Raw genomic sequence first — 16088 nt, forward strand, 5'->3', positions numbered from 1 at the left:
TCATTCTCTCAAGGATCCTGTGTCATCTTCACAAAATCGTTTTTGTGTTGATGCAGTCAGGCCTTGAGGACCTCCCTGGGCTGGGTCACTGGTGCCGTTGAGGCCAGAGGCTGGGGCCAGGCCTGCGGGAGTCAGGCTGGGAACCTCTGCCACGTGGTATTCACAGAGGTTCACACTTTGCACACCCCATCCCTGCAAAGGCGGGCCTGGTCTGGAGACGTTCCCAGGGACCCGTGTGGGCAAAGAAGCTGACCGGAGGGGACTCCAGGATACCATCTGCGTTGGAGAGTCTCCAGGTGCCCATGTGGCTGTAAGACACGACCGCCAGCACGTGCAGCCTTGCTCAAGGTCTGGTCCACTCAGGCCCGGGCCGGGAGAGGTTTCCGCGTCCTTCCTCCCAGTGGCAGTGTGGAGAGGCCCGAGGCTGAGCTCTCTATGAAGGTGGCCCTGCTCAAACGCTGTACCCTCTGCTTTTGCCTGAGAATACTCGAACTGCGGCTGTCCTGGAAGCCACCATTCTCGGGGTGGCTCCTTAGCTGCAATGTCAGGCTAGGCCTAGGCCCTGGGCACACTGGGTAGGCTCTTGCAGCAAGTCCCAATCCCAGGCCGGGAGGGAGGGCTGTCCGAGCAAGGAGGAACAGGTAGAGGCAGCTATGGGGTGTCGTGGTATTCAGGGTTTTTGGTGGTAGGAAGAAGGGATGTTTGTTCCCAACTAACTCTTTTCTGGATTTGGAAGTTTTCTTCTGTTTGACATTTTCAGTTTGGCCTCGATCTATTACAGAAGCACAGGGCCAGGCGCTGGGTCTGTGCAGGCTCTGCTCGCTGAGCCTGTCACTGCAGCTGCTGGTCAGTCTTTGCCCTTGTGACGACACTCACGCAGCCCGTGTGCCACAGCTTCTGCTGATGTCAGCTTTACTGCTCCTCCCAGACAGGTCATGACAAAGCATGATGGTCTAGCGCCGCTCTCCCTAGAGTCCGCAGGTCCTGAAGGTCATCTGTCCCTGTTCTTTGCTGAGCTTGGGGCGCAGGTCACTCTGCAGCTGTCTGCATGCTGCTGGGAATCCCTCCTCCTCCTCTGGGAGAGCTGAGCTCTAAAGAATGGGTGCTTTGCCCCAGCTGGTGTGGCTCAGTGGATAGAGCGTCGGCTTGTGGACTGAAGGGTCCTGGGTTTCATTCCAGTCAAGGGCATATGCCTGGGTTGTGGACTCGATCCCCAATAGGGGGCGTGCAGGAGGCAGCTGATCAATGATTCTCTCTCATCATTGATGTTTCTATCTCCCTTTCTCCATTTGTCTCTGAAATCAATAAAATTTATTAAAAAAAAAAAAAAAAGAATGGATGCTTTTCCCTGGCCAGTTTGGCTCAGTGGATAGAGCGTTGGCCTGCGAATCAAAGGGTTATGGGTTCGATTCCAGTCAAGGGCACATGCCTTGGTTGCAGGCTCCTCCCCGGCCCGGGCCCTGGTCAGGGCTCATGCAGGAGGCAACCAGTTGATGTGTTTCTCCTACATTGATGTTTCTCTCTGTCTTTCCCTCTCCTACTCTCTAAAAAAATCAGTGGAAAAATAGCCTCAGGTGAGGATTAAAAAAAAAAAAAAAGAATGGGTGCTTTCACCTTGGTGTGCTGGGTCCTGCAGCCGCCCTCCCTCTGAGACCTGGTGGGCTCTGGGCTGTAGGTGGTCTCACGGTTGAGGTTGGACTTGTGGCCCGTGCCTGGGTCTGGATCCACAGCTTGGAAGCCCTGCCCTCCAGTCCCTGCGGCAGCGGCAGTGGGCGCTGGTGGAAAGAGATGTGAATTGAGAATACTTGGCCCCTCCAGCACAGCGCACTGATCACGGCTCCAGGTGGTTTCCTACTGGGTTTTGCTTCTTATTGACCAAGAGTCCTTTCACTCCATGCGGCAGACTTCCCGAGTTCTTTGTGGGCGTGGACAGTTGTCACCTAGTTTGTTGCCAGCTTCAGACTCCAGTGCTCTGTTGAAGAAATTCTTAACTTCTTATAGTCAAATCTCAAATGCATCCTTTTTCACATCATGGTAAAAGCTTTTGTGTCTTGTTGAACAATGCTTTCTCCTCTCTATGCCTCCTGTAATTTCACGCAGTCGTTTCTGTTTTGCTTTTCACACTGTTTATAATTCATGTGGAAATGCTATTTATGCTGGTGACTGGATACCCGGTGCCCCTCTCCGTCGGCCCTGCCAGCGCTGGGGAGCGTCCCAGGTGCCACATGCCCTGTGGCTCCATGGTCTGTTATGCCCACTGTCCTGGCGCCAGCCCCTTCCCCTGTCTCTGCAGCTTTAGGGTAGTTCTTCATTTCCAGGCCGGGACACGACCCAGCCTCGGCCTTTAGGAGAGCGTTGGCCCCTTGCCCTTATGTATAAACATTAGGATACTGCTACCTGGAATTCGGACTGGAGTGATATGACTCACTAGATTGGGAAGAAATGATTTTGTGTGGTTTGGAGAGTTTCAGGTGAACATGCTGCTTGTCCATCCACTGGGTCTCTGGTGCTGTCCACGCAGTGCCACTAAAGCGCACTGTGGTGCTGACCACCAGTGTCAGCACGGACCCACCAGTGACAGGCACGTCCCCAACATGACCGCCCTCACTGTAGACAACAGCTGGAAGCCTGGGACCCCCAGGCCACCTGCACTTTTGACCAATTGGCTATAAATTCGGGGGGTTCCCATGACCCCCACGGATTCAATAACTCAGTAGGATGACTTAGAATTCAGAGAGACGCCGTACTTCTGATTGTATTGTAAAGGATATGATAGCAGTTTTAGAATAAAGGATTCAAACCAAGACCAGGCAAGTGGAAAGACCCACAGGGTGAGGTCGGGAGGGTCCAGAACACTGACTGTACCTCTCTGTGGAGTGCAAGCGTGTCTCCCTCCTGGCACATCCGGGTGCTCACCCACAGGAAGGCCACGAGCCTGTGTCCAGTTAGTTTGGGGTGTCGCTGTGTCAGCCATGGAATCGCTGACCACGTGACTGAACTCCAGCTCTGCCCACCCACCCAACCCTCTGATCATAGGGAGGCCTTTTTGGTGACAGCCCTCATTGAGTCACCTCATGAGTGTAAGCTCAGGGGGCCAGGGGCATATTAAGGAATTCGAGGCTCCTTCCCCTCAATAGGGATAAAGGCCAGAGAAATTATTATTTGTCAGATGTCTTTTCAGCAGGTTTTAGAACTTCCTTCCCAGAGGCCAGTTCTCTGGGACAGTGTGGTCCCAGGTACTTTGGGTTTGATGTGTTGTAAATGGCACCTTCATTTAAATGTCCCCAGTGGTCAGAAAGTAAAGGGCCGTGGACTCTGTTCCTGGGAACCCACTAAACTTGCTCACCCTGATGTTGTTTCCTTTGTAGACCTTCTGAGTTCCGTCTGGGATGTGGTTTTCCAGATCTCCCTGTTGAAGTGAGGCAAGTGGACACATTGGCCTTTATTCTGACTTCACTGGTTTCCTAAACGTCTGAATGCGCTGATGTGGCAGATGCCGGACACTCCAGGGACTCGGAGTGAGCAGACAGAAGTCCCTTCGCTGTGGAGCTTCATCCTGAGGGATGAAGGCAGAGATGATAGAAGTGCTGGCAGGTCAGACGGAGGGAGCACTGCAGAGAAAACAACAACACTAGGGATAAGGTACATAGAGCACCCAAGGGAGGCCTCATTGAGGAGGTGCCATGAAGTAAAAATTAAGGGGATATAGGGAGCAGGCTGCCCAGATACCTGGGAAAGAAAGCAAGTGCAGAGGCGCCGGGGCAGGTCTGCGGAAGAGCGAGGCTGTGAGGGCAGAGGGGAGGACTTGGCGCCCACACTCAGATGTGCAGAGGCAGGTCATAGCCGACCCTACTAGGCTTCTCCGAGTGTCATGGCAGAGTCGCTGGAGCAGCAGGTGGAGGTGAGAGGTGGTGAGTTCCCAGTGAGCTGAGGTGCAGGCAGAGGCGTTTGCTCCCAGCTTGGATCTGAGGCGTGAGTGCTAAGTTAAGGGGATTCCATGTCCATTTACTCACTGGAGTCGTGGGAGGTCAGGTTTGGACAAGTTGAGCTTAAATGCCTATGAAACAGCCGGGTAGGCAGGGAAGTTCAAGGCAAGGTCCACCTGGGAATGCCCGTGAGGAGTCACCAGCGTGTGGTGAGCCCTAAAGCCGGGAGACAGGTGCCGTCGTGTGGGAGGTCGAGATCTCAGGTGTTCGTAGGTTGGAACCGGAGAGGAACCATCAGGTAGAGGAAGAGCAGGGGAGTGGTGTTGCCAGGAGGAAGTGGCAGGTGTGGCCACCATGGGCACCAAGGCCGCTCCTCCCCTCCAGGATGGCGGTCAGGCTGAGTACCTGTCATTACACTGAGCACGGTCCTTCCTTCCTTCTTTGCGAGAAGGCATCCAGGATGGGAACTGGATCTTACCACCTGCTTTTTCTGCATCAGCTGACCATTCTCCTCTGGTCTGGGGAGTTACATGAAGTTTTTCAGTGCGAAGTTGCCATTAGAGTCTTGGGCTAAATCCCATTTCATCAGAATGTCAGCTGCTGGTTCCTTTCTCATAGTCTGTCTAGTTCTGGTAAATGATAAACATTTTTTTTTAGGAATGTTTCTTTTTTTTTTTTCAGATTTTTATTTTATTTTATTTTTTTTCTTTTTTTTAATCTTTATTGTTCAGATTATTACATTTGTTCCTCTTTTTCCCCCCATAACTCCCCTCCTTCCAGCTCCCACCCCACCCTCCACCCTCACTCCCCACCCACTGAGTTCATCCATGGGTGCATGATTTTTGTCCAGTCTCTTCCCGAATCTCCCATTCCCCTTTCCCCCCCCCCAAGAATAGTCAGTCCATTCCCTTTCTATGTCCCTGATTCATTATAGTCACCAGTTCATTCTGTACATCAGGTTATTTATTCACTTGATTCTTAGATTCATTTGTTGATAGATGCATATTTGTTGTTCATAATTTGTATCTTTACCTTTTTCTTCTTCTTCCCCTTCTTAAAGGATACCTTTCAGCATTTCATATAATACTGGTTTGGCGGTGATGAACTCCTTTAGTTTTTCCTTATCTGTGAAGCTCTTTATCTGACCTTCAATTCTGAATGATAGCTTTGCTGGATAAAGTAATCTTGGTTGTAGGTTCTTGGTATTCAGCACTTTGAATATTTCTTGCCATTCCCTTCTGGCCTGCAAAGTTTCTGTTGAGAAATCAGCTGACAGTCGTATGGGTATTCCCTTGTAGGTAATTGAGCCTCTTTCTCTTGCTGCTTTTAAGATTTTCTCTTTGTCTTTTGCTCTTGGCATTTTAATGATGATGTGTCTTGGTGTGGTCCTCTTTGGATTCCTTTTGTTTGGGGTTCTCTGCGCTTCTTGGACCTGTAAGTCCATTTCTTTCTCCAGGTGGGGGAAGTTTTCTGCCATTATTTCTTGAAATAGGTTTTCAATATCTTGCTGTCTCTCATCTTCTGGGACTCCAATGACTCTGATATTAGTCCGCTTAAAGCTGTCCCAGAGGCTCCTTACACTATCTTCACACTTTCGGATTCTTTTTTCATTATGCTTTTCCAATTGGGTGTTTTTTGTCGAATCTTTGGTTTGATTCTTGCACTCCTCTGGTCTGCTATTGGGTATAATATTCTTTATTTCAGTCCGTGTATGCTTACTTTCTAATTTCTTTATCGTAGCATCGAGGGTCTCATTAGTTTTCGTGAGGCTCTGCACGAATTTATGGCAAGCCCTCAAAATTGCGATTCTTAGCTCCATATCCTCCATTTCTGTCATGTTTTTTTGTCTCCGCATCTTTTATGCTTTCTTGGTGCACCCCCTTGTGGTCTCTGTGCGCAGTCTTGTTCTAGCGAAGCCTTAATTGTTGTAGTTAACACTAGAGGGATTTGACCACCCGGCCGACTCTAGGAATGTTTCTTATTCAGAAGTTTGTAGAAGGCAATTCTAGTCTGAGCCTGGTGTCTTCTTTTGTGGGTACTTTTAATGGTTACAGGGCTACTTCTATTCTTCTTCAGCTGCTTTTGGTGAGTTTTTCTTTCCTGCGTTTACTCATGTCTGCAATGTCCTTATCCGGACTCCCTCTCCCCGACAGAGCTCTAGTTGCTGTTTGCCTCTTGCTTCGGGCTCCTGCTTTCTCTACTACTCGAGGAAAGCGAAAAATCCTTGAGTACCCAGTGTCAGGCACAACACATCTTCCCTGACAACGGGTCAGGCATCCGAGGTGGACTGAAATGATGCCATCAAATAGAAACAGTCCTTGTTACTGATTCCTAACCAGTGTCTTCCCTCTTCCGAGGATTTTTATTTTTGGTTAATCCTCACTCGAGGATATTTTCCCATTGATTTTTAGAGAGTGGAAGGGAGAGGGAGAGACAGAAACATCAATGTGAGAGAGACACATTGGTTGCCTCCTGTACGCACCCCAACCAGGGCTGGAGAACCTGCAACCAAGGTACATGCTCTTGACCGGAATCCTAACCTGGGATCCTTCAGTCTGCGGGCTGACACTCTATCCACTGAGCCAAACCAGCTAGGGCTGAGGACTTTTACTTTGAAGTATTTCCTGACTGCTCTGGATGCGGGCTCCATCTCTCACTAAGCCTTGTCCCTGTGCGTTTGGTCTGACCCTTTACTGATGCCCATGGGAGCTGCTCTCTTCTGTCGTGCGGGCCAAACATGGGCCTGACCAGGTCCTTGCTGTTTGCTTCCACAGCGACCCAACTGATCTGCTGTGTGTCCCGCACGAGTCCCAGCGGTACGTTTCTCTCTAGCTACAGAGTCACTTGGGTTTTAGTAGCAATAAAAACCTTTTAGAGTCTATTTATTTAAATTGAGGTGAGATTCATACAACATACAATTAGCCACTTAAAAATGTACAATTCAGAGGCACTTAGTACATTCCCAACGCTGTGCAGCCCCCACCTCTGCCTAGTACTCTGAAACTTGTGATCATTATATTAACCTGTAAGTAGAACTGTAAAAGGAGAGGCCTCTCCTGGTCCCCCTCTTCTATGGGTGACTGGTTCTGAGCTGGGGCAGCAGAGAGACCTGGGGAAGAAGCGATCTCCACGAATCCAGGGAGCCTGGCCTAGGGTCCCTAGAGAGATCCTGAGAGGAAGGCCCAGGACACACACACCCCTCCCACGTGCCTCTATCTGCTTTCTGAACTCTGAGCTCAGACCCTCAAGCCAATTTGGGATTCCACTCGGGCCAGGTGGTATATGGGGGTAAGAGGCCAAGGAGCAGGACATCAGGAGCCAGATCCTTCCTCTTCCTCTTCACTCTCCCCGCACCCCTAGCTTAGAGTTGTTCTGTTCTGTTTGTCAGCAGATATTCTTAGGCCATAACCTTGACTTAAGCTCAACAACCAATAATCAATTTCTTTTTCTCTGTGATTTCTGTTATAACAATCCTCTGTTGCAGCAACAAATAGCTCATGTCTGGTTTCAATGGGCAGCGGTGGAAGGCAGTCAATGGGGAAAAAGAATTTTAGAAACTGAAAGGAATAATAGGTAATTCAGCAATAATAAATGGAGATTTTAGGACAACTAGACAGAACATCAGCAAGGATAAAGAGGACTGAACACTATCATTCAAGTGAACCTACTTATTTATAGAACATTCCACCGATATCCTTTTCAGGTACCTATGAAACACTCTCCCGGATAGACCCTATCTTAGGCCACAAAATTCATCACCATAAATATTGAGACTGAAATTATACAAAATATATTCTCTAACCCCAGTGGAATTAGATATATGCATTCTATCAGTAACACCAATCACTCTCAAACTCTCAGAAAATAGAGGAGGGAACTCTCCCCAACTCATTCTATGGCTCTAATGTTATCCTGATACCAAAGCCAGGCAAAGATATCACAAAAAAAGAAAACGAGACCAATGTCCCTTATGTAGATCAGTGTCTCTCATGAATACAGGCGTAAAATCCTTCATAAAAAGTTAGCAACCCAAATACAGCAATACCAACAGTATACACCATTACCAAATAGGATTTATCACAGGAATGCAAGGTTGGTTAAATATCTAAAAGCAGTAGATATTTATACTAGTATCTAAAAGTGGTCTGTTTCAAATAGAACATTAAAATAAATACATAAATATATATATATATATATATATATCCCTTTATTGACTTCAGTGAAGGAGAGAGATAGAAACATCAATGAGGAGAGAGAATAATTGATTGGCTGCTTCCTATAAGCCCCTCACTGCGGATTGAGCCTGAAATAGGGGCGTGTACCCTGATTATTGACAATTAAACCTCAACCCCCTACTTCATAAGTTGATGCTCAATCACTGAGCCATTCTGGCTGGGCTCAAATACTGGTAGACCATATTAATGAAGAAAAGATAAAACCCACAATATCATCTCAGTGGATGCAGAAAAACATTTGGCAAAATCCAACACCCATTCATAATAAAAGCTTTCAACAGATTAGGAATAGAAGAGAGCTTCCTCCACCTACAAAGGACACAATTTCTGAAGGCTGCTGTGTCCAGTCACTACAAAGTTAGTGACTTAAAAACAACAGACTTACCACTGGCAGTTCTGGAGGTCAGGAGTCTGACATGAGCTGCACTGGATGGTCAGCAGGCCTATTTCCTTCTGGAGACTTCAGCGGGAGGAGGATCTGTTTCCTTGCCTTTTCTAGATTCTAGAGGTGCCTACTTCCTTGGCTCCTGGCTTCCTGCCTCCATATTCAAAAGCTAGCAACTGTGGATCAAGTCCTTCTCACATTGCCTCACAAACAAAATCAGAATAGACCTATAACAAAAAATTGAATTGATAAAAGCCTTACGTCTTCATGCCAAGGGAAGCCCAGGCCTACATGCCTTCACTAATGCATTCTATCAGTAACCAATCACTTCACAAACTCAGAAAGTAGCGGGTAGGGGGATACTCCTCCAGGAGAGCAGGACCTCTTCTGACCCCCTCTTCCACTTTTAAGGACCCTTGTAATTACATTTGGTCCACTTGGAAAATCCACTTATCTCACTATTTTGAGGTCAGCTGATTAGCAACCTTAATTTCCTTTGCTATGTAACCTGACATATTCATGATTGCAGGGATAACAACATGGGTATCTTTGGGTGGGGGAGCATCAGTGCCTATCACAGCATCTACTATGAAAAATATCAGCATCATATTCATGGCAAATGACAGTGCTTTTCTATAAAATCAGGAACAAGGTAGGAATGTCTGCTCTTGCTACTTCTACTCAAAACTGTACTGGATGTGCAATAAGGCACACACACACACACACAAAGTAGTACACATATTGAAAGAAGTAAAAATGTCTTGATCCTATATATAGTTAATCCTAAGGAATCCAGATACATACATCTACCTGGAACTTGTAAGTTTAGCAAGGTCCTAGCACAGTGGTTGGCAAACTCACTCAACAGAGCCAAATATCAACAGTACTTCTTCAAAATAGACTCGCCCAGGCCAAAAACTGACTTCTGCCCATGAGCCACGAAGTTTCAATCGCACTGTACGTGCACGCCCGTATGTGGTATTTTGTGGAAGAGCCACACTCAAGGGGCCAAAGAGCCGCATGTGGCTCACAAGCTGCAGTTTGCCGACCACGGTCCTAGCATATAGATTAATGAAAAAAAAAAATCCATTTTATTTCTATGTACTAATAGGCCAAAAACTTAGGAATTTATCAGAAGTAATGTAAGAGTTATACACTAAAAACTATAAAAATCTGATAAGGGAAAATTAAAGATCCAAATAAATGGAAAGATACTCCATATTCCATTAAAAGACGATTAAGATGTCAATTCTCACAATATACAGAAGTATTATGGAATTGTATACCTGACTCTATATAATTTTATAAACCAATGTCACCCCAACAAATTCAAGTAAAAATAAAAACACTAAAAAAAAAGATATAAATTCTCCCCAAATTGATCTATAGGTCCAATGGAATCCCTATCAAAATCCCAGCAGGATTTTGGGGAGAAAGTAAACTGACCCTAAAATTTATATGGAAATACAAGACTTATAAGAGCCAAAACATTTTTTGTTTTGTTAATCCTCATCCAAGGATATTTTTCCCCATTGATTTTTAGAGAGAAGGTGGGGGGCGGGGGAACACATCAATTGGTTGCTTCCTGCACATACCCCAACTGGGGCCAGGATGAAGCCTGCTACCGAGGTATGTGCCCTTGACTGGAATTGAACCTGTGACCCTTCAGTCCATGGGCCAATGCTCTAACCACTGAGTAAACCAGCTAGGGCAGAGCCAAACCAATTTTGAAAAAGAACTAAGTTGGAGGACTTACACCGCCTGATTTCAAAACTTACTATAAATCCACAGTAATATATTGGTGCAAGGATAATAGGCATGTAGTTTAATGGATCAGAACTGAGAGTCTAGAAATAAATTCTTATCTTTATGGTTAACTGATTTCAACAAAGATGCAAGAAATTTCAATGGGGGAAATTATAGTCTTTTCAACAATTGGTGCTGGGACAATTGGGTATCTATACATAAAAAAGTGAACTTAGACCCTCATCTCACATTATACACTAACTCTAAATGGATCATAGACTTAAATATAACATCTAAAAGTAATCAAGCTTTTAGAAGAAAACAGGAGAAAATTTTGTGATCTTGGATTAGGCAGAGTAAGACACAACACCAAACATGTGAGCCATAAAAGAGAACAAAATTGATAAATTGGACTTAGAGTAAAAAACTTGCACTTCAAAAAGACAGCATTTTAGCCCTAGCCAGTTTGGCTCAGTGGATAGAGCATCAGCTTGTGGACTGAAGGGTCCCAGGTTCAATTCTTGTCAAGGGCACATTCCATGGGTTTCAGGCTCGATCCCCAGAAGGGGGTGTGCAGGAGGCAGCCGATCAATGTTTCTCATCATTGATGTTTCTATCTCTCTCTCCCTCTCCCTTCCTCTCTGAAATCAATAAAAAAATATTTTTTAAAAAAGACAGCATTTTAAAAGATGAGGAGACATGCCAATGGCTCAGTGGTTGAGTGTTGACCTATGAACTCAGAGGTCACTGTTTGATCCCCCAATCAGGGCACATGCCTGGGTTGTGGGCTTGATCCCCATTGTGGGGTGTGCGGGAGGCAGCTGATCAATGATTCTCTCTCATCATTGATGTTTCTATTTCTCTCTCCCTTCCTCTCTGAAACCAACAAAAAATATTTTTAAAAATGAGGAGACAAGTCATAGAGAAGAATACCTACAAATGTCATATCTGATCATTCAAAATATATAAAGTCTTATATCCATAATGTATAAAATTTGACAACTTATTTTTTTAAAATGTTTTTATTGATTTGAGAGAGGAAGGAAAAGGATAGAAACATCAATGACGAGAGAGAATTATTGATTAGCTGCCCCCTGCACACCCTCCATTGGGGATCGAGCCCGCAACTGGGCATGTGCCTTTGACCAGAATTGAATCCAGTACTGTTGAGTCCGTAGGCCGACACTGTACTCGCTGAGCCAAACCAGCTAGGGCCGTGGTCGGCAAACTGTGGCTCGCGAGCCACATGCGGCTCTTTGGCCCCTTGAGTGTGGCTCTTCCACAAAATACCGACTTCTGCGCATGGACCATGAAGTTTCAATCGCACTGTATGTGCGTGCCCGCATGTGGTATTTTGTGGAAGAGCCACACTCAAGGGGCCAAAGAGCCGCATGTGGCTTGTGAGCTGCAGTTTGCCAAGCCGCAGTTTGCCGACCACTGATCTAGGGAATCAGAACTTACTAAGAAGACAACTCAATTTAAAAATAGGCAAAAGAGTAGATGAGTGGATAAAAATGCTATGGTACATTTATACCATGGAATACCGTGCAGCAGTAAAAAATAAAAAGAAGGCTCTCATACCCTTTGAGACAGCATGGAGGGATATGGAGAGTATTATACTAAGCAAAATAAGCTAGTCAGAGAGAGAAAAAGTATCACATGATCTCACTCATATGTGGAATCTAATGAACAAAATAAACTGATGAACAAAATAAATTGAGACATAGCAGCATAGAACAGACTGCAGAATCGCAGAGGAAGGGGAGGGTAGGTGGATGGGAAGTGATCAAAGAAGTTGTATGCATATATGCATAACCCATGGACAGACAATAGGGTGGTGAAGGTCTGGGGGCGTAGCAGGGGTCAATGTGGGGGAAAAGGGAACATATGTAATACTTTCAACAATAAAGATTTTTTTTAAAGGGGCAAAAGTCTTGAATACACAAACATTTCACCAAATAAGTTATAAGAATGGCCAATAAACATATGAAAAGGGCCCAACATCATTGTTAGAGAAAACAAATTAAAATTAGAATCGCTCAAAATAAAAAAGTAACCATACCAAATGTTGGTGAGGATGTGAACAACTGGAGTATCATTTTTTAAAACTTTTTTTACTGCTTTTAAAGAGAGAGGGAGAGGAAGAGAGGAACATTGATTGGCTGCCTCCCGCATGCCCTCACTGGGGATCCAGCTGGCAACCTAGGTATGTGCCCTGACTAGGAATTGAACTGGCAACCTTTCAGTAGACAGGATGATGATCAACCAACTGAGCCACACTGGCCAGGGCAACAGGTTTGTTGTTGTTGTTGTTTTAAGACATAAATCCTCTATGAATCAGTAATCCACTCCTAGGAAGCACTCCAGCAGGAATTAAATACACATCCACACAAAGGGTCACATACAAATGTTCATAGCAGCATTAAGAGTAATAACCCCAATAGAAACAACCCAAATGTCCATCAGTTGATGAATGGATACACAAAATGGGGCAAATCCATACAATGGAGTACCATCCAGCCATAAAAAGGAGTGAAAATTAACACTTCCTCATGTGGATGAACCGAAAACACTACGCTAAGTGAATAAGGTAAGACACAGAGGACCACACACTGTATGGGAATGTTCTAAAGCTAGATGAGTATGATTTCTCAACCCTACACATTTATTAAGAATCATTGAAAAAAATAATCATTGAGTTGTATACGTATACATAAAATGATGCATTTTATGATGTGTGAATCACATATCAATAAAGATGTTTAAGAAAGTACTGAGTAGCCCTAACCGGTTTGGCTCAGAGGATAGTGCGTAGGCCTGTGGACTGAAAGGTCCCAGGTTTGATTCCGGTCAAAGGGCATGTACCTTGGTTGTGGGCACATCCCCAGTAGGAGGTGTGCAGGAGGCAGCTGATCAATGTTTCTCTCTCATTGATGTTTCTACCTCTCTATCCCTCTCCCTTTCTCTCTGTAAAAAATCAATAAAATATATTTTTTTTAAAAAAAAGAAAAAGAAAGTACTGAGTAAAAGCACCACATCCGTTAATTCTTTGTTTTTCCAACCTATTTTTAGAAAACAATTTCAATCTCCACAAAGTTAAAGGAGAAAAGATATTTATCATAGTATCTAGTAACAACCATCTAGGAAAAATAATCTAAAAAATATATGCAAAATCACAACACAGAATCTACAGAAAAGGAGAAACCAAAGGAGACCTAAATAAAAAGGTGAATTACACCATGTACACATATCAAAAGACTCAGTATTGTGATGTCAATTCTCCCCAAATTGTAACACAATTCATAATTCAAGAGGCTTGGCTGGTGTGGCTCAGTGGTTTGATGCACCAAAAGGCTGCTGGTTTGACTCCGGTCAGGACATGCCCTGGTGGTGAGCCTGATACCACCCCCTGTAGGGGGTGTGCAGGGGCAGCTGATGGATGTTTCTCTCCCTCTCCTTTCCTCTCTAACAATCAGTAAAAAAATTATATTTTTTTAATCTTTATTGGCTTTGAAAAATAGGTATATTTTTATTGATTTCAGAGAGGAAGGGAGAGGGAGACGGAGAAACATCAATGATAAGAGAACCACTGGTTGGCTGCCTTCTGCACGCCCCACACTGAGGATCCAGCCCACAACCCGGGAAAGTGCCTTGACCGGGAATCAAACCGCGACCTCTTGGTTCATAAGTTGACACTCAACCACTGAACCACTCCGGCCAGGCCTAAAAAAAAATCTTTTTAAAAAAAGTCTTTTGGCTTCATTTTAGATACTTGACAAGCTGCTCCCGCAGCAGATGAGGAAATGCAAAGGACTGAGTAGCCAAGTGCTCTCAGAGGAGGAAGCGGAGGGAGGGCCTGCTCCACCAGCTACCGAGACCCACTGAAAAGCCTCCATGGTGCAGGGGGAAGCTGAGGGGGCAAGGAGAGCCCAGAAAGGGCCCTCGCTGACGTGGACACTGAGGAGCAGGGAGCAAGGACAGCCACGAACTAAATGGTAGTGAGCCCTGGGGACCCACTGAGAAGAATGAAATGTGAGCTCGGCCTTACATGCTTAGGAAGTGGATTGGAGAGCAGGTAGCCTGCAGATGCCAAGGTGAAGGGTAACATGTTTTCAAGGTATTTTAGAAGATCATAAAAGTCATGTGACAAATAGGACCTGAAACCAGTTTGATAAATTGGACTACATAAAAAAAACCTTTCTGGACTTTTTCCATCTTTACTGTTGGTATTTGGGAAATCAAGTTCATAAGATTTAAGGAACAGCTTATGAGAGACCACATTAAACTCTCGCCACAACCATGATCAAGAGCACAAAAAAACAAACTACAGAGCAGAAAGCATGGGCTCCCCACCCTGACAATGGCTTGCATCTTCATGTGATTTTTTTTTTTTAAATTATCTTATAATTCAGACTTGACAACCAAATAGAAAATTGGCCAGAGACTGTAACCTGCACTTCAGAGAGGACAGCCCACCGGCCAGTGAGCCTGAGCTGCCATCTCATGGGGATGGAGGAGACACAGACAAGGAAAGCCACTGTCCCCTCTGGGGTAAGAGCAGACAGAGCAGCAGGTGGCGTTCAGGTGTCCTAGCACAGAGGGGCTCCCAGCTACTCCGGAAGGGTTACTGCCGAACTCGCAGGAGATTTAAAGTTCCCAACCCGCCCCGGCCAGCGTGGCTGAGTTGGTTGAGCTTTGTCCTGTGCACCAGAAGGTGGCTGGTACGATTCCCAGTCAGGGCACATGCCTGGGTTATGGCTCGGTCCTCAGGTGGCGTGCAGGAGGCAGCCAATTGATGTTTGTTTTTTCTCTCTGCTTTTCTCTCTAAAAAGAAAAGAAAAAAGAAAAAAATTAAAAAATAGCCAACCCCAGCTGCCAAAATCCTGTAAGGCAGAGGTTCTCAACCTGTGGATCGCGTCCCCTTTGGCGGTCGAACGACCCTTTCACAGGGGTCGCCCAAGACCATCCTGCATATCAGATATTTACATTACGATTCATAACAGTAGCAACATTACAGTTATGAAGTAGCAACGAAAATAATTTTATGGGTGGGTCACAACATGAGGAACTGTATTTAAAGGGCCAGAAGGTTGAGAACTACTGAGTAAGGCTTTTCCAGACGCGCAAGCTCGATCACAGGAATTTCCTGTCCCAACCTTCAAATGTTCAGTGTCAGGAACACCAACGCTCCTTGTCCACGTGCACCCACCCTGCTCCAGCCTCATGATCCAGCACGGAGAAGAGGCCCCACTGGCCCAGAACTCCTGCTGAGTCCGCACTTTCTGCTGTGTAACTGTGTTTACTCTGTAAATTTCTGGGTGCGGACTTTCTCCCAGGCAGATCTATAATTTCTCAGAAGCTGAGAAATGACCTGGAAAAAGATCCAAGCTCAATAAAAGGGAGGGAGATAAAGCTGTCCCCTCACCACCACCCCACAGCTGGGAGGCAGGGGAGGGGCTGCCACTGGGGAGGCAGGTGAGGGCTCCAGTCCCTGGGCCCAGTGAGGAGCTTCCAGACCCGACGGGAGGATTCGGACAGCTCCCACCTGCCCCCGCCTCCTCTCCCCACTGTCCACCCAGTTGGATATAGAAATGTTCCATTTAAAAGTCCCTTAAACCAATAAGCCTTGCCCTCCCCAGACCCAGCTGTGCCTACTCTAGACCCTTCCAAACACAGGCCCACCACCCCAGGCAGAGCAGGCACAGTGGACGGGAGGGAGGGAGGGTCCCCCATAGAGGAAGGGATGGCTGGAGGGCCAGACTGTACCTGGTTTGAGCAGGAAGAGCAGAGACTGAC

The 16088-nt window shown here is 45.9% G+C and overlaps 1 protein-coding gene across 1 annotated transcript in view; it reads left to right on the forward strand.

Annotated features, from left to right (window-relative positions):
* Window positions 1-368: 368 nt before the first annotated feature.
* Window positions 369-16088, forward strand: part of IFT140 (intraflagellar transport 140) — a 284193-nt gene continuing 268473 nt past the window's right edge. The window contains exon 1 of the mRNA XM_070413315.1: window positions 369-379. The gene's annotated coding sequence lies outside the window, so the exon portion shown is untranslated. The remainder of the gene's footprint in view (window positions 380-16088) is intronic.

The sequence above is a fragment of the Myotis yumanensis genome, unplaced genomic scaffold (genome assembly GCF_028538775.1).
Source record: "Myotis yumanensis isolate MYYU_CA2020_CCGP unplaced genomic scaffold, mMyoYum1.0.hap1 SCAF_4, whole genome shotgun sequence".
Taxonomy (NCBI): domain Eukaryota; kingdom Metazoa; phylum Chordata; class Mammalia; order Chiroptera; family Vespertilionidae; genus Myotis; species Myotis yumanensis.